At 45.9% G+C, this 19,575-nt stretch overlaps 1 protein-coding gene across 9 annotated transcripts in view; it reads right to left on the bottom strand.

Annotated features, from left to right (window-relative positions):
* Positions 1–19,575, bottom strand: part of LOC115093445 (actin-fragmin kinase-like) — a 256,956-nt gene that overhangs the window by 127,962 nt on the left and 109,419 nt on the right. The window lies entirely within an intron of this gene.

Raw genomic sequence — 19,575 nt, forward strand, 5'->3', positions numbered from 1 at the left:
GGAACAATAAACAGTAGGTATCCGTAAACTTATACAGTTAACAGGTTAAACAGCAAACTGATAAATACAGCTTGAGAAAACAATAACCAATTAATAACAATAAATAAAGTCAAATTGACAGTGGCTGCGGTGTAGTATTAACAAGAAATAGATTAAACTAATGCAAACACCACTGATCATAAAACTTTAAATTCCAGAAATGGAAAATACAAAAAGATGAGCAACACCCCTGAAGAGGGCAATTCTGAGTATCTCACATAGTTGTCAAGCAGTGGCGGACTGGCTTATTGGGGGAACTGGCTTGCCCCGGTGAGCCGGTCAGGTTGGTCACGTGTCATTTCCTACCAGATCCCTCTGTTTTACTTATGGCTCATTTAGCTCCCTGTCTCTGTGCTCAGGTGAGCTTGCTTTTCTATTTCTGCCTTGCTGCCTTCGTATGCAGACATGCCGGGCTTGGATTTCAGAGAGAGCAAAGTCAGGCTGGTACTTGTTGCAGATAAGACAGCGCCTCAATGATCCCTGCTTGCTGCATATATTAAAAAACAAAACAAAAAACGAAACTCTGCTCTGTTGCTGGTTCCTCAGCAATGCTCTTCTTTTGGCCTACTTCTCTCTGATGCTCCACTCAGAGCTGCAGTGTGCTGGCCCCAGCCTGCCTTCCTGTCTTTCCCACCCCCTTTTTTTTTTTTTTTTAAACTTTTAACTGGATGAGCTGTCAACCCCCAGAGCCCTTCCTAAGCAGAAAAAAAAAAAGCAGTCTATTGCTGGTCCATAACAGAGCTCTGTATCCATCTGGTTGGAACTGCCTGCCAGCAGCCTCAGAGGTGGAAGAAGGGAAAGTAGGTTGTGCAGGCACTGGCAAGCAGTACTTTGACTGAAAACAGCACTGCACTGGGACTAGCAACTGAGGTTTTTTTTGGCCTCAGTTGATCAAGTAAAGTTTAAAAAAAAATTGAGGGACTGGCTAAGGCAATCACACTGCAGCTTTCCCACTATCACCAGGACAACAAAGTGCTGCAGAACCCAGCAACTGAATGCACCAGCTGCAGCCTGTAGGTAAACTGAGGTTACCTGCAAAAAATAAAAAGAAATAAATCTGGGAGTGAAGGGGATTAAAGCAGTAATTTGACGATCAGGTGAAGATAAGTGGGAAATTTGGGAACTCAGACTGTTTGGGGGGGGGGGGAGTGAGGACTGAGGATATGTAGGAACTGAGGGATTACGGGGTAGTGTAAGAGGAAGAGAGCACAGCCCCAGATAGGGAGAGAAAAATGAGGACTGGCAGAATAAAGGAGATTGGGGAAGGGATGGGGATGGGTACAGGACAGCATGGATGCTGTCTGGGAGATAGGATAGGGGAGGGTAAGTGGGGACTGATGGGTGAAGTGGTAGTGAAAATTTGGGGATTGAGGGGGTGAGCTGACTCCGGTTGGGTGAGGGAAGGAGCATGAGGTGGGGCTGAGTGGACTGGGGAAAAGCAGACAGAAGAGAGACAGGGTGAGAAAGATATCTGGGGTGAGAACTGGGGAAATAATGGGAAATTACTACTTACCTGATAAAGCAGAGTTGCTTACTTGTAACAGGTGTTCTCCTAGAACAGCAGGATGTTAGTCCTCACATGTGGGTGACATCATCAGATGGAGTCCGGCACGGAAAACTTTTGTCAAAGTTTCTCGAACTTTGAATGGGCACACTGAGCATGCCCAGCATGCCACTATCCACACAGGGTCCCCTCCTTCAGTATCGTAACAAAGAATTACGAAAAATAAAATAACAAAAGGAGAAACCCAACTCTGCGGGTTAGCGGGCAGGTTTCATGAGGACTAACATCCTGATGTCCTAGGAGAACACCTGGTATAGCTAAGCATCTCTGCTTTCTCCTAGGACAAGCAGGATGGAAATCCTCACATGTAGGTGAATCCCTAGCTACAGGCTGCTTCCAAACAAGCATAACCAACATGCACCCAACCAGGTGCCAACGGGCACAACAAAACTGGTGCCTTTGGTAACAGAGGGAGTCAGCCTGAACCTGAACAAAAGGGCCTGAGGTAGGAAGAGTTGGGTTTCCTAACTGAAAAAGATTCTAGAGGACTGACTGGCCGAAACTGCTGTTGTGATAGCCATCTCTGTCCAAGCAGTAATATGAAGCAAAGGTGTGGAGGGAACTCCATGTCTCTGCTTTGCAAATCTCATCCACGGGGACCACTCGCAAGTGGGCCACCAAAGCTGCCATGGTTCGAACATGGTGAGCCTTGACAGGGCCCCCCAGCTGCAGTCCTACTTGCATTTAGCAGAAAGAAATGCAGCTGGCTAGCCAATTGGACAAGGTCTGCTTGGTTATAGCAACTCCCAATTGGTTCTTGTCAAAAGAAATGAAGAGTTGCATGGATTGCCTGTGGCCTGCCGTTCATTCCAGGTAGAAAGCTAAGGCCCTCTTCCAATCTAGGCTGTGCAGAGCTAGTTTGCCCCGGTGCAAATGAGGCTTAGGAAAGAAGGTAGGCAGAACGATTGACTTATTCAGGTGGAAATCAGTCACCACCTTAGGCAGGAACTTAGGGTGTGTGCATAGAACCATCCGATCGTGGAAGAACTTTGTGTAGGGTGGATATGATACCACAGCCTGAAATTCGCTGACTCTGCATGCCAAGGCGACCACTACCAAGAAAATGACCTTCCAGGTCAGGTACTTCAGGTCACAAGAGCGCAAAGGCTCAACAGGAGCCTTCATCAGATGGGCTAAGACCACGTTGAGGTCCCAGGAACCCGCAGAGGGTCTGAGGGGAGGCTTCAGCTGAAGTAGACCCCGCATAAAGCACCCCACAACAGGCTACACCAAAATGGGCGAACTATCCACACCGTGGTGGTAGGCCCCAATAGCACTAAGTTGTATTCTGACAAAGTTGGTCTTCAGACCAGCCTCCAAGAGGTGCATCAGATAATCCAACAGTTTAGATGTGGAGCAAGAGAATATGTCCAAGCCTTGGCTCTCACACCAAACTGAGAATCTCTTCCATTTTAGGCTATAAGACTTCCTAGTGGAAGGCTTCCTGGACTCCACCAGGACCCAAGACACACCATTCGAGAGGTCCCGGGGCTGTAAGGTCATCCTCTAAACATCCAGAAAAAATAAACCTTCAAACAGGAGTACCACAGGGATCAGACCTATCTGCAACACTCTTCAACCTATACATGTTACCATTATGTCACCTGCTAGCTGGTCTAGGCATCACATATTATATATATGCTGACTATGTTCAATTATTACTACCCATTGACGGCACAATTGAAAAAACATTAAACATAGCTAACATGTATCTAGATATCAAACAGCTACTAAACCAAATGGAGTTAGTAATTAATATAGAGAAAATAGAATTCCTACATTTGGAACGCAAAAATATTGAGATCTTTCAAAGCCCAATCACACTCAAAAACAACCAAAAAATAGAATTAGCAGAGAAAGTATGGAACCTAGGAATAATAATTGACACAGAACTAAGCTTAAAACAACATATATCTTTAAAGGTAAAGGAAGGATACGCCAAACTCATGGTTCTCAGAAGACTTAAACCACTTCTAACAACTGCCAACTTTCGATCAGTGTTACAAGCGTTAATTTTTGCAAGCACTGATTACTGTAACGCCCTTTTACTAGGTCTACCACCCACCTCACTAAGACCACTACAAATTTTACAAAACACAGCTGCAAGAATTTTGATGGGTAAAAGTAAAAGAGACCACATCACTGAAACCCTGGCTGAGTTACACTGGCTACCTATTGAACGATAAAGCAGAATGGCTGAACACAGCTCTTCGCGTACACGTCCCCAACAGAAACTTGAGATCAGCCAACAAAGCACTCCTAACTATTCCATCAATCAAAACAGCAAGACTAACACAAGTAAGAGACAGGGCACTATCATTAGCGGGACCCGTGCTATGGAACACCATGCCCTTGGAGTTGAGATTATAAAGAGACAGCAAAACCTTTAGAAAAAGTTTAAAAACCTGGCTCTTTAAACAAACTTATCAAAAAGAGAAGGGACAATAAAACCCAGGGAAGTCTAAGGTACGAACAGTCAAACACCCACACACATCACCGTAGTCAATGTGTGTGTAGTTTTTATTTTTATTTTTTCGTTCATCACCAAAAATTACAATTATAAAGCTAGTATTCTATTCAAAACTGATTTAAAGAGAGTTGGACATGATTTATAACATTTATTTATTTATTTTTTATATACCGTGGCACGTGGAGCACATCACCTCGGTTTACAGCAAACAGTAATTCAGCCAAAGGCTTTACAATAAACATATTAAATAGAGCAAAACACATAGCATATTTACCAGTTAACTTGCCAATTAATATGGTTTACAAACTATGCTACTGAACCATTATGGCACCTCCGTAAATTGATATACTATAGCATCATTATTTTTATGTGCCTTACTGTAAACCGTTGTGACAGTATCCATCTTAATGATGGTATAGAAAAGAGTTTAAATAAATAAATAAATAAATAAATAAATAAATAAATAAATAAATAAAATCCAAGCTGTGAGAGATAAGGTCTGGAGATTGGGATGGAGCAGTCTGCCCCAATCCTGTGTGATGAAGTCTGGGGAGGTTCCCAGACTGCTCGGCTCTCGCAGGAAGAGATTCTGCAGAAGCGGGAGCCAGATCTGCTTTGGCCAATAAGGTGCAATGAAAATCATGGTCCTGTTGAAGCTTCAGGAGAGTCTTCAACATTAGTGGAAGTGGAGGGTAGGCATACAGGAGGCCCATGCCCCAACAGCGGGCAAAGGCATCCGATGCCAGCTTGCCGTTCCTGGTGGACAGGGAGCAAAACTGATTTACCTTCCTGTTGTAGGGGGATGAGAAAGCGATCCTTGTCCAGGGTTCTCCAGATATGGAATATCTGATCCACAACCTCCTGCTTCTGGGACCACTCATGCAGGTGGAAGGAACGACTCAAGTCATCCGCTATCACATTCTCCTGCCCCGGCAAGTACATGGCACGAAAAAGGATACCCTGGGACAGCCCACGACCAGACCTGGACTGCCTCCTGACAAAGGATGAACGATCTCGTGCCTCCCTGTTTGTTCAGGTACCAAATCACCACCTGTCAGTATGGATGAGGACAACCTTGTTGGCCAGGCGATCTCGAAACGTGCGTGTTGGATCGCCCGGAGCTCCAAGAAGTTTGTTTTAAACAGCAATATAACTTGTCATTGAAATAAGGGTCATAAATAACAAAATCAAAAATTTTCAAAATCAATAAGGAAAGAGACAAAATGACCTCGTACAAAGTAATAAGGGAGATCCAAGGCTCCATGAGTATATTATTTAAACAAGCAATGGTAAAATGCAAAACTAAGAAGAAAGAAGAGATCAACAGACTATTTCTCAATTATTCAGTAACTTCATCTTTGAGCAGATCTACAGTTGTGAGAGTCCAAAAATACTTATACTCTCAACTGTAAAGGTTCAAAGAAAACATATCTTGCGTTGTTAAATTTCATAATACATTTACAAGGATAACGAATTATCATCTGTGCTCCTATTTGTCTAACTTCTTGACCCAAAGCCAAAAATTTCTTTCTACATTGTTAAGAAGATCTAGCAATGTCCAAATCTTTTGACTGAAATACAAAATCTCTTTATTATGAAGAAGTAATCTAAGAACCATGTCGCAATCAGAGGGAAAAATAGAACTAAAAGTTTCACAGTCTGTGACCTGGTCATCTCCGGAAGACTCCATGAATGCTGAGATATCTGAAGGCACTGCAGTGTGGACTTGATTACCCTGACCGGTATCTTCTTTCTTTTCAAGAGAAGTAACGTAGATCTTAGAAATAGGTGGCAATGTTTCAAAAGCAATTTTCAAAACATCTGTAAGATAATTCTTGAACTGGTCTCATGGAGATATCAGGTTAATTCTATGAAAGTTCAAGACTCTCAAATTCAAATATTTGAGAGCATTTTCCAAAGTTCTCCAGCTTTTTAGTTTTAATTGTATCGCCTTGAACCAAATCATTCTGAACCAGTTGAAACGGATTAGTCTTTTGGTCTAAATCCTCTAACTTTGAATTATGTGAGGAAACCAGAGGATTTAAAGCCTGTGTACGATGGTATATGTCCATTGTTACTGAAACTAATGTGGCAATGGATTTTTCTAAAGATACATTGGTGTTCCAAACAGAATCCAAAGTAATTTCTAATGGCTTAAACAATTCAGTTCTGACAATGGTGCTTATGAAGTCTTCCCGGTGGTTAATTATCATACCATCATGAAACCCAGCTGGTTCTTCCCTTCCTGCAAGAGTAGAAGCGAGAGGGAAAAAATCCTGACTTGCTTCTACCGCCGAATTTTGTTGACTCATTAATGGTAACAGGATACCTGTACAGCATCCTTCTTCAGTGTTCGTGCTTTCAGAAGTGGAGCCAGCCCCAGCAGCCACTGTGTCTGACGCCGATCCCATCCATCGTAATGGGTTTCCCGGTCTTGAGATCATGGCACGAGAAGGAGAGGAAGGAGTTACCGGTGCACCAGGACTTAGAGATGCTTGATTGTCCATGAGCTCAGGGGAATGCTCACCTCCTGCCTCTACAGTGGTCATTTCTCTCTGTGTTTTAGCATCTGCTGACAAGACAAAGCCATCGATACGCTGTTGTATCAGACCAAGTAGGGAAGAAGCTGAGGAACCTTCCCTTCCACTTGGTGTGCGGCGAAGGAGCTCCAGGAAGTTGGACACTGTTCTTGACATAGTCTGGGGGCACTGGGAGCATCGGCGGAAACAAGATGCCACCACAGAAAAAAACTAACCGACGAGCAGTCGATGGCCGACAGCCACCAGGAGATGGCACTGTCAATAATAGACTAAAAAATGGGGAACTTACCATGACAGCCTCTAAGACTGGGAAAAAATCGAGGGACCCGGTATGGAGAAGAAACGAGAAAACCTTGAACGTGGCAGTTTTCCAGAGGAAAAAAACAGCACAATCTCCAAATCCACGAGAAGATTGTGCCACGGAAAAGAAGAGACTGAAGAGGGACCACGCATGGTCGCGTGGATAGTGGCATGCTCAGTGTGCCCAGTAAAAGTTCTAGAAACTTTGACAAAAGTTTTCTGTGCCAAGCTCCATCTGATGTCACCCACATGTGAGGACTACCATCCTGCTTGTCCTACGAGAATTTCCTTTTCTTTAGGACAGACAGATGAATCCAGAACCAGTAGGTTATGCACCTCTACCAGCAGATGGAGATGAACAAAGCTGACATCACAGTATATATACCCTTGCAGTGACATCAGTCCACCAGTATTCTCTGCAAAGGCCAAATGTGGACAGACTAACAAAACTTGATTAATAACAGATAACCATTCCAGTACTCAGCCAACAGGAAACACAGCTCAGACAAAGAATGTATTAACACTAGTCTAGAGATTGGATTAACACTTACAAGTAACCCCTGGAAACATGTAGCCACGCAGGGCGACCATAGCGCAATCATTCAGCAGCCAATGGCAGGAAACTGGATTCATCTGTCTGTACTAAAGAAGAGGAAATTATCAGGTAAGTAGTAATTTCTCATTTCTTAGCATCCAGACAGATGAATCCAGAACCAGTGGGATGCACCAAAGCTACTCCTGAACACGGCGGGAGACTGCCTGCAGTCCAGGCAAAACCACATGTGCAAAGGCTGCATCCTCCCAGGCCGGCACATCCAGACAATAATACCTAGAAAAGATGTGCAAGGAGGACCACATCGCAGCTTGGCAAATGTTGACAGGAGACAAAGCAAATGTTGCTTACCTGATGTAACAGGTGTTCTCACAGGACAGCAGGATGTTAGTCCTCACAAATGGGTGACATCGAGGATGGAGCCCTGTACGGAAAACTTTTCTGTCAAAGTTTCAACAAGCTTTGACTGACACTGGCACACTGGGTGCACTGAGCATGCCCAGCCTGCAATTATCCCTGTGAGCCACAGGTGTCTCCCTCAGTCTCGTCTTATAGCTAAAAAGCGCAAGCGAAACTAAAATAAAAGTATACAGACCCAACTCCGCGGGGTGGCGGGCGGGTTTCGTGAGGACTAACATCCTGCTGTCCTGTGAGAACACCTGTTACATCAGGTAAGCAACATTTGCTTTCTCACAGGACAAGCAGGATGGTAGTCCTCACAAATGGGTGAGTACCGAGCTGAGGATGCCCGGGAATGCACCAGATACACCGCAGATGCGCAAAGGCGTAACGACTGAGGTGGAAATGGGAACGGAGGGCATCCGCAACACCATAATGGGTTCGTGGAAGGATGTTGGGTAGTGAATTGAAAAAAGTAAGAGTAGGCGGACTGGCCAAACATGGAGCATGCCGGCTAGTCAAATGTAAGCAATAATAGGCTGCGAAGGTATGGAGAGGACTCCAGGCTGCAACCTGATAAAAAAGTACAAGCAGCAGTAACCAAAGGGAAGCTGTTAAGGCTAAGACGGACACAACAGTATGTGGATACCCACAGTGTTGTAGTGAAATGTCTGCTTGTTGGTAGGAAAGGAAATATAGACCACTTAATCAGAAGGATTAGGTCTGTGTGGCCACTGGAAGTAGCAGCTTGACCCTTGCATGAAGGAAAGAGTCAAGTGGAATTCACATGGAATGCAGTGCAATGTAGATAGAATGTAAGCGCAGCATTACTGTCCAGGAATGTGGAAAACCCAGTCTCTCCCTAGGGCGAGAGAGAGAGGTTAGGAAAAATTAATAGAGTATTTCCTGAGGAAAGGAGATACAACATCTACCTGAAAAGGATAGAAAGTTGAATGCGTAGAACTACTCAGTGGCAGAGGAACGGAGTCAGGTGAGTATGGAAAGAGTGCATAACTCACGGACCCTGCTGGCAGGAATGACATTAAGAGGGAAAGAAGTTCCCTTGCCAAACTGTGGAAGAGAGGAATGGAAAGGCTCAAACGTAGAATGTATGAGACTTATAAGGAGAATATATATGTTCATTCCGTGATTAGAGAAATAGAGGCGGCTTGATCAGTGGATAATCCATGGTAAGCCGACTCAGAGAGGATTACCGAAAACGGGAACCCAACTCCCAAAACGATACACCTCCTAAGAGAAAGGTGTATCTATGTGGAGGATGTCTGGAGAACAGAATCCGAGGGAGTAAGAAAAAATGGTGGAAAAGTAAAAGGGGTAATACCTCTTTTTTTTTTTTTTTTTTTAGCGTCAGGAGGTAAAGCCTGCCATATTAAACGGCAAGATTTATGTTTAGAAGGTTTTGTGACGCTACCAGAACCTAAGAACATCAGTAAGTCTATGATTTGGGACTGACTGGTGAGGGAATAAAAGGTTACTGATATGATGGATTGAGAAGTATGGGAAGCATACTGATCTCAGTCAGGGAGTGGGGAAAAGAATACTGAACCCCATCCCAGTTCAACATTAGAAGAATGCTGGCTACGAGAGGCAGCAGAAGAGATATATTGAAGAGGCCTTTGATGGAAGAAAAGGCATCTAAGGGAACGCATAGGAAACATGTGTAGGGAGCAGAACCTGTGCATCGTATGGAATGATGCAGACGCAGAGGAAAGTTTAGTTAAACTCAGCGTTAAAAGATTTGCCCTGTACACATGTAATTGAGACCATTCGAGAGGATAGAACCTACGTGGAGAAGGTCAGATAGAGCGTTCATTAAAACTCTTAGATATGTGGCCCAAGGACGCATGAAGTGAACAAGGGCCAAGGGTAGAGCTGCGCAGCTGTCTAGCAGAGCAGCTAAGAGGTTGTGCGTGCTTATGAGTTGGAAAGCACATTGTCCCTATGCTGTCTGTCTGTATGCACAAAGAATTGTTGCAAAAGCAGTATTGGAAGGCATAAGGGCATAACTCATGGGTGCAACGTCCAGGACGTTTATGAGAAACTATGCTGGAGTGCAATAGATGCATAATGGGTTGACAGCTTTCAGGAGAAACTTTATAACCCTAAGGAATTGCGAGCATGAGTCGAAGGAGACTAGGTCCTAGTTCGAACTGGGATAAGAATCAGGGACGAAAGCAATGAAACCACTTAGGTCCATTGAGTATAGAATGTCACTGAATATAACCCATAGCAGTTTTGAATTATGAGAAAAATGCATAGTGGGAAGAAACCCCATAGCCCAACCATGAAAAGTTGAAAGGCTGAGGTTATGGAAAATATGCGCAGGGACATATAACAATGTATCAGAATGTCTGTGCGCATGCTGGACAAGAGGGTCTTAAGACTGTGGTGTCCAGAAGTGTTACAGAAGGGATTTATGGCAGTGACAGTAATCCCAGTTAGTAAATGTATAGTGAGTCCTGAAAAAAGTGAGAGCTCCTTGCATGTACTGAAAGTGGTTAGCAGTAGTCTATGCAAGGAAAGTGAATGATGTTACACTCCGCAGAGAAAACAGCATTCACCAACAGTGATGCAAGAGACAGTTCACTTACCGAAGCTGGTGCCAGCGGCAGAGCTTGGGGTTGTAATGTTGACTCACCATAAAGCACATAGAAACATTAAAATAATGTACTTACTGCAGTATGGAGTGATGGTAACCAAAGATACCATTGTACCTGTGACGTCTAAAGAAAGTTGGATTTTCTTAGGTCCAGGATGTGCGGAGAGTAACTATTTTCTGTTAAAAGAAAGAATAGTGCAATTAAAACTCCCCAACCCCCCTCCCTTCTCCCCTCTGCACTTCGTAGCGCCTGGGGGAGTGTACCGGGACTTTGGTACAAGGTGGGGTGGCCGCTCTGATATCTGACCAGATGGGAGACCAGGAGGTGTCCCAATGGAGGATATCATGTAGGCTCCTGCAGGTGTGTGAGCGGTAAGTGGTACCCGCATTTCTGTATGCTGTACAAGGAGACACTGAGACCTGTGGCCAGGCCTCAAGGTGGACTTGTACATGGGGCAATGGTTGCTGAATCTCATGTTTAGCAGATCAGCCAATGCAGCTGGACCTTGGTTGGGAGGGAACCAAGAGTCAGAGCATTGGTCGGCACAGGGACTTGTTACTGACAAGAGAAGAAGCCCTGCTGCAATCCCAAGAAGATAGAGGGGTTCTCCTGATATTGTGGCTAACATAGCTAACATAGTGATATGTGACACTAATACAGTTCTAAAAGGCACATGACCCAGAACTTTTCGAACCACGGTCCGAATGGGAGAACACAACTCTATGGGAATGCCGCCAAAGCGGGTACTTACCATCCGACGTGGATCGCCGCAAGACGAGCCGGTGAAGATTGTTGACCCCGACGGTCTCCGGAGTCCTCGAGGGTAAGGCCGGGGACGTAAACGTCCATCTCGCTCTGAAACCCGGTATGGTGGCACAGGTACAGAGGAGACAGGCCAGGCGTGAGTGGCGTTTAGACTGCTAAGTGTAACAGATGGCCATAGTCCCACACCACTTGACGGTGGGGCACGCCAGGAACAGAGGAGCCCTAACGGAACTCATGTTCCCTTCCCTCGTCACAGCGGCTCGATGTGTCATGACGCCAATGCAGAAGCTGTCGGACCTGGATCCGGAAGTTCTGGATCACCAAGGACTGCCAAAACTGTAGGAACAGTGCTGATGGCAGTGGTGATGTCGCTCTGCCCGAGCGTTGTCCAGCCTGGAGAAGATGGCACCGATGTGCTGGATGGCGTCAGCGGCGGACGATCACGATGTCAGCGATGATGGGTGCCACGGTGCTCGGCCCGGTCTTTCCCCAGCGCCGAGATGGAAGCCCTCGTCGTCCTGGAAGGCGATCGATGACGAACTGTCAGCACGCCTGCTCTGCTCCTGACACAATGGAGTGTCTTAAGCTAATACGGGGCTTAAAAAAGAACCCAAAGCGTGGAGCAATGTGAGGAGGCGAGGGTATTATGTGGCGGTGCTATGTCGGTATTGACGATATTGAAGACAACCTAAGGGGCTTCGAGGATATCATCAAAATGGGTATGAAAAATCGTCGATGACTGGCCAGGAGAATGATGACAGTGACGGGCACTGACAGCAGTGGCATAGGTATCTTTGAAACGATGTGGAATCGAATAATCGAAAAACATTGCCGTTATTGAAAAAGATACCGGCATCGACTGAGTCGAAGTCGAATCAATAGGGCGTCAAGGACACCGAAGGAAAACGGAGGTGTCGAGGGCATCGATGCATGGAGGCGGGCATTTATGCCGTTTGTGGCATGGCCACGGGCATCAACTATAGGGCCACAGACGTTGACGGTATCGATTTGGACAGACTCAGATTTCCAAGTGTACATGGCATCGGTGCCCCAGACACGTGTGTCGGTGGCATCGATATGGACATGTATGGAATCGATGGCATGGATCTCCCAGTCGATGAATTCCATCCCGGCATCAACGCCAGTCCTGGAATCGGCATGGGCATCGATGCCAGCCATAAGGCTGGCATTGGCATCAACGCCCATCCACGGAATCGAGCCGGCATGGATATCCACCGATGGGACCCACCTGGGCATCGAATTTCACCGATGGGAGCAGCCTGGCATCGACTGCCCTCGATGGATGCATTCTAATATAGATGCCCATGGATGAAACACCTGGGCATCGGTGTCCATCGATGCAAAAGGACCCGGCATCGATGCCATCGACGGACGGCCATCCGGCACCAATGCCATCGATGGACAAGCCATCCGGCACCAATGTCCATCGATGGGGACCACCCGGCACCGATGTCCACCGATGGGGACCATCCGGCATCGATGCCCACCGACGAATCGATGTGGCACCGATGCCCCCCGATGGAAAGGGCTGGACATCGGTGGGGAGGATGGGGCATCGATGGCATCCCCAAAAGGGGGGGTGGCATCGATGAAGTGACCCTGGGATCGTTAAAAAGTGTCTCGGGCAGCGGTGGCGGCGACCCGAGTATGCATGGCAGTGACTAACAGCGTGTGCGTCAATGGCATGCATCCGGGTAGGGACGGCACCGAGGAAGCCCAAGGAAAAAAACAGTGCGTAGGAGGAAAAAGCCTGGTAGCACTGAAAAGCAAAAAACATGGATAAAGGCATCAGGGCACCGTGGGGGGAGGGGCGCTGATGACATATAAAAGCCCAGGGCGGTTTAGGCGGGTCCCGGTGTAGCGATAGGGTATCGACTGCGTGAGGGTACCAGGGAACGAAGGACTTGAAGCTACAGAGGTCCTAAGTTAAGGAAAAAATCCCTACCCCACTAGCATAAGCAAGCAGAGTGTCACAGAGATACTCGCAAGCTGTTTAAAGCTAACTGAAAAATGGGGGAAGGGAAGGCTTCAGTCAGTTAACAGCCTTAAGATAGTGACAGGAACCGACCGAAAAATAAGAATTAGTACTCACCGAGCGTCGTAAAAACGTACGCGGAGGGAGACCTGTGCAGGGAAAAGTGTTTTTTGAAGTGAAAAGTTAAGTGTTTCCATGAGGTAATTAGTTAAAAAATCCTCACAGAGCTCCAACCGCTATGCTGACTGCAGAGCGGAAAAAAGAAGACTGAGGGAGACACCTGTGGCTCACAGGGATAATTGCAGGCTGGGCATGCTCAGTGCACCCAGTGTGCCAGTGTCAGTCAAAGCTTGTTGAAACTTTGACAGAAAAGTTTTCCGTACAGGGCTCCATCCTCGATGTCACCCATTTGTGAGGACTACCATCCTGCTTGTCCTGTGAGAACAATCTAACTTCCGCCCATGACACACTGCCCTAACCTGACTAGGCAACGGCTGTTTAGCTTCCACCTACGTGGCCATGACTACCTCCTTAATCCAGCTAGCTATTGTAGCCCGCGAAGTCTGCTCACCCTGTTTACTTCCATTGTGGAGGACAAACAGGCGATCTGTCTTCCTGAGAGGTCTAGAAATCTCCAGATACCTCACGATATGTCTCTCAACATCCAAGGGTCACAACAGGCGATATTCCTATGCATCTCTCTCCCTATCCAGAGATGATAGGGAAATGGACTGATTCAAGTGAAAATCCGAGACCATTTTTGGCAAAAAGGAAGAAAGAGTATGCAGCTGTATCGCCCCTAGAGTGCTCAAAGGAATGGCTCCTGGCAAGACAAGGTATGCATCTTGGATATTCTACACGCAGAACAATCACCACAAGAAACACCGTTTTCAAGGTCAGTTACCGCAAGGAAAGGTTACGCATCGGTTGAAACGTAGGGCCCTCTAAGAATTCCAAAACCAGATTAAGACTCCACAAGCGCACCGATAACTGCAAAAGAAGACAAAGATGTTTCACTCCTTTCAAGAAACAGGCCACATCTAGATGAGCCAACAAGGATCCACCATTCACCTGACTCCTAAAACAGGCAAGAGCCACTACCTGCACCTTTAAGGAATTAAGGGCTAACCCTTTATTCAATCCATCCTGCAAAAATTACAAAATGAACAGAATCTTAACTGAACGAGGAAGAACCCCCTTGATCTTCACAGCAAGACTCAAACACTCACCAAACCCACACATAGGCTAAGAAAGTGAACTTTCTCACTCGTAGCAAGGTGGCAGTCACCATAATAGAATATCCACGTGTCAGCAAGTGAGCCCTCTTAAGGGCCATACCGTAAGACAAAATCAAGTCAAATCTTCGTGAAGAACAGGCCTTGCCGCAACATATCCCTGTGCACCGGAAACCGGAGGGGGGAGTCTACCAGGAGCCTTCACAGATTCACATACCATGGTCTCCTGGGCCAATCTGGTGCCACCAGAAGCACCATTCCTCTTTGACTCTCAACCCTCTAAACCATTCTGCACAACACAGGCCAGGGGAGAAAAACATACAGCAGCTTTTCCTTTGGCCATTCCTGCACAAGAGCATTGATGCCCAATGAATTTGGATCTCTCCTTCGACTGAAGAATCGAGGAACCTTCACATTGTGAGACGTCACCAGCAGGTCCAGAAACAGAAGGCCCCAACGATCCACTATTAACAAACGCCTTGTCTGAAAATACCTATTCTCCTGGGTCCAGACTCTACCTGCTGAGAAAGTCTGCTCTTACATTATCTTTTTCTGCAAAGTGCAATACTGAGATCTCCTGAAGATGCACTTCCACCCATTCCTGTGATACTTGCTGGCTCTTGGTTCCTCCCTGCCGATTGATGTAGGCCACTGTCATTGCATTGTCCGACATTATCCATCCACTTGACCCTGCAACCTGTTGCTGAATTGCAAGCATGCCAATCGGACTGCTCGGACTTCCAGTCGATTGATGTTCCAGAGACTCTTCTGCACTCCAGCGCCCTTGCGCTGCCAGTTCCTGAGAGTGAGCTCCCCAACCCTGGAGGCTCATATCTGTCATGAGTACTAGCCAGTCTGGTGATTTTAGGGAAACCCCCTTTCTTAGATGATCCGCTTGTAATCACCACTGTAGTTGAGCGTGGACCTCCATCGGCAGGTGGAGCCGAATCGAATAGTCCTGAGCCTATGGGCTCCAATGAGATTGCAGGAAGCGCTGAAGAGGACGTACATGTGCCCTCGCTCATGGCACCACTTCCAGGGTTGCCGCCATCAATCAGAACACCTGTAGATAGGACCACACTGTCAGGCATATTGTGTTCATCAACAGACGCACCTGCGCCAACAATTTCTGAATACAACCCTCCAGCGGGAAAATCTTGCCCTGCTTCATGTCGAACCGAACACAGAGATACTCTAGCAACTGAGATGGCTGAAGACTGCTCTTGGCGTGCTTTTGTTAACAGTGTTTTGGTTCCTGTTTTGGTGTAGTTGAAGACTGCTCTTGGCCAGATTCATCACCCAACTGAGCTCATGCAACAAGGAGACCACCTTGCATGACACCAGGAGGCTCTCTTCCAGAGACTTGGCCTGAATCAGCCAGTCATCTCCAAGTATGGATGTACCAGAATCCCATCTTTTCTCAACTCTGCCGCCACCACCACAATCATAACCTTGGAAAATGTTTGGGGTGCCCTACTCAAGAAAAATTAATTCTTGAATGACCTCCATAACAGGAAAAAAAAAATAAAAGGCGTTATGCAAAGAAATCAAAATGGAATTTTTATTTGGTTCAGACATGGATTCAGTCCCAGGGACTCCCAGCATCTTTAATGTCTGGGAAATCAGAGCCGGTAACGCATCTCTATGAAAGAACCGCAACATAGTCCTATACAGTTCCAATCCTGGAGGAATTTCCCCAACCTCCAGGGATTAAGGATCGCCTCCATTATCCGTGCCCTTCAGGCCCCTATTGGGAAGATCTAGGTGTAATTTGACACTTAACGGCAGCACCAGGCGTGCAGGAGATCACCACTCATGGACTCTGACCTGGCAAGATTGGTCAGGGCTGAGGACTGCACCTAAAGAAAGGATTGCAATCCTTGAAAAACTTTCAGCCAAGAAAAGGCAGAAGGATCCATGCCAAAACCATGAGGTATCTGTCCTGTGTCCACTGAACTACCTTCCCCAGCTGATGAACCAGTTAAGGGAGTTCCAAGGCCAGGCACCCCTTCTGACACGTCTTTACTCAGGCCCTCATCAGGCTGGGAAGAACCGGGCTTAGTAAAATCAGATGAAGGCAGTTCTAACTGAGCCTCCAAGCAGCGCTGGCACAAGTTAGAGGGTACGCCAGGCTGAGATGCCCAAATATGACAAGCAGCACAGAGGGTAAGGCACTTATGTTTCTTAGCTATTAGCACCATCAGTCTGTCAGTATGCTTAATAGGCGACTGAAAGGCATGTGTCCAGCTGAATTTGCGCTGCAAAAAAATAGATGGCCAAAATATAAGCATCAAACCCTGTGCCTCGATGAGTGCCCAAAAAACTGAGCGCCCTCAATTCTGCTCAGTTTGTGCATACAGGAAAGTGTGTGCTTAAATCAGATGCCGCTACCAACTGGATGCCCAAGCAGGCATCCAATTAAGCAGCGAAAAACTGGGCACACAACTGGACACACAGTTGGACGCACTCGCACGAACCAATAGTCCTGAAGAGGGAAGCCTAACGTGCAGAAAAACACACAAAAACGCCGCCATAGCCTACCCCGCAGCACACAGAAAAAAGCCTAAGAGCAGAGCCTAGCCCAAAAGGGCTGCTCAACCTGCAAAGCTGCACATGTCCCTTCAACTCCTTCAGAGGTGGGAACAAATGTATTTATTATTTTATATACCGATATTCAATCTCAATTGAGATATCACACCGGTTTACATTCAGGTACTGTATTTCTCTATCCCCAGAGGGCTTACAATCTAAGTTTTTGTACCTGAGGCAATGGAGGGTAAAGTGACTTGCCCAAGGTCACAAGGAGTGACAGCAGGACTTGAACCCTGGTCTCCTGGTTCACAGTCCACTGCTCTAACCACTAGGCTATTTCTCCCCCCCCCCAAAATGATGGATTGCATGCCGAGTACGGAGACTCGAAGAAGCCCTACAAAAAACCCCCCTCCTTCTGTTTTTTGGGGGGGGGGGTTTAAGCTTTACCTGCGCTCAGCCCATCCCAGCTGAGTACAGAATCAGTCTCCGGCTGTGGGGAGAGAGAGCATATACAGTCACCACCATGCTCGGCTTCCTGCACCTGCTTGCCTTTCAGCTGCCTTTTACAGCAAAGTCCATGCCAGCTGAAAACCAGCTACTGGACCAAGGCACTCGTCTGAGGGAATCCAATATATATCACCTCAGGAATTCTCAACTGAAGGAAGGACCTTATGCTATTACCACAGGAGAGTGTGGCGAATTAATTTTCTTTCTTCTTTTCTCCTTCTGAAAACTTTAAACAATCCCCAGTAGGGAGATGCATGTCCAATATTTGCTGGAGACGGGCTATCACTGCAGGGGTATATATACTGTGATGTCAGTTTTGCTCCATTTCCATCTGCTGGTAGAGGTGCATAAACCACTGGTTCTGGATTCAAATGTCTGAACGCTAAGAAAGGGAGAATTTGGGGAGGAGGAAGCTGAAACCTGGGCTGTTGAGAGACCCTGGTGGTGGAGGGGAAAGTAAGGACTCACATGGGGTGGAGAGCTTTAACTCAGAGATTGGGAGGAGAATTAGAATAGCAGGGATTTGGAGGTTTGTTGGATGGGGAGAAGACTGAAGAGGAAAATGGTAAAAAAAAAAAAGTGGGATCAAAGTGATGCACCTAGGGAAAATAATCTCAACTATAGGTACACAACGCTGGGTTCTGTTTCAAGAGTTACCACGTAAAAAAAGGACCTTGTAGTCTTCCTGGACAATGCATTGAAATCTGATTCAGTTTGCTGCCCGAGGACAAAAAAGCAAATAGATCATGAGAAATGATCTGAAAAAGAATGGAGAAAAAAGTGGAAAATATATTGCCTCTGAATCAAGCCATGGTGCGACTGAACTTTCAAGCTGATGCAATATGGGTGTGCGAAAAACAGGTGCTCATGATTGAGCGTCCGCTGTTTTAACGCGTGTCCATTCACCTCTCCCAAGGGCACGTGATGCAGTATGCTAATGAGCTGCTGCATTAAAAAGGAGGAGCTAGGGAATTTGTGCATCCCTAGCTCCTTCTTGGATTCAGGTACCCAGGAGAAGTGGCTGTGTACGGGGGTTAGGAAACAGGTGCTCAAATTTTACAAGCGTCAGTTTTCCTAACTCATGCATATCCATAGATTAGAAAAATGGACCCTTGGAAACTGAGTATCAGTTTTCTGAATTTGACCACCATCAAGACTTTTTTTTTTTCTATGTATCTTTCTGTGGTTCCTCCAACTTAATACTGCAATGATATTGTCGAAGAAACCACAAGAAAGCAGTATTTTCTGCTTTTCTGTGCAGGTTTTTGGGCTCTTCAAGACTTAACGCCAGCTCTGGGCTGGCGTTAATTTTTGAGTGTTAAAATGTGCGCATTAAGTGCACTTTTTTTTTTTTTTTTTAAACATCAGGTGTACTAGCTAATAACTTCATCAGCATGGCATTTACATGTGATGAACGCTGTTCCCAGTGGTTCACTTTAAAGCTTCTCTGAGATATCTCCATTTTACAGCTTCTCCTAGACCTGCCCCCTTTAACTGTTTAATGACTATGCACAAGCCTCTATGATAGCCTATAAACTGAGATTTGGTCTCTCCCAATGCAGTTAAAACAAGATCTGTGTTGGGGGATTGTGAACTCACTAATTGAGATATTGGCTCTTCTAAGGTAAAGCATTTACTTTGAACAGCTCGTGAAGTTTGTGGACTTTAACTTTTCTCCAAATCACTACTATTGGGTATAATTATAGAAGTGATTTCGGTTCCCCACCTACTTTATCTGGCTTATATTTTTATGACCAATGTGAGTGGAAAAATAAAATGACCAGACAACAAAAGTAGAAAAAAAATTTTTTTTCATTTTAGAAATTGGTATATGTAAACTTTGGGAATGTATATCTCCTATATGTTTGTAATTTGCACAGTACAAGAAGCAGCATTACTCCTTGGAGAATTTTGCACAAAAAATTTAAAATTTTGCACAGTATTTTAAAATTCTGCTCTTTTTAAATTAAAATAATGCAGTATAGCAAATATTGCTTACCTATAACAGGTGTTCTCCCAGGACAGCAGGATGATAGACCTCACATATGGGTGAC

The sequence above is a fragment of the Rhinatrema bivittatum genome, chromosome 6 (assembly GCF_901001135.1).
Source record: "Rhinatrema bivittatum chromosome 6, aRhiBiv1.1, whole genome shotgun sequence".
NCBI lineage: Eukaryota > Metazoa > Chordata > Amphibia > Gymnophiona > Rhinatrematidae > Rhinatrema > Rhinatrema bivittatum.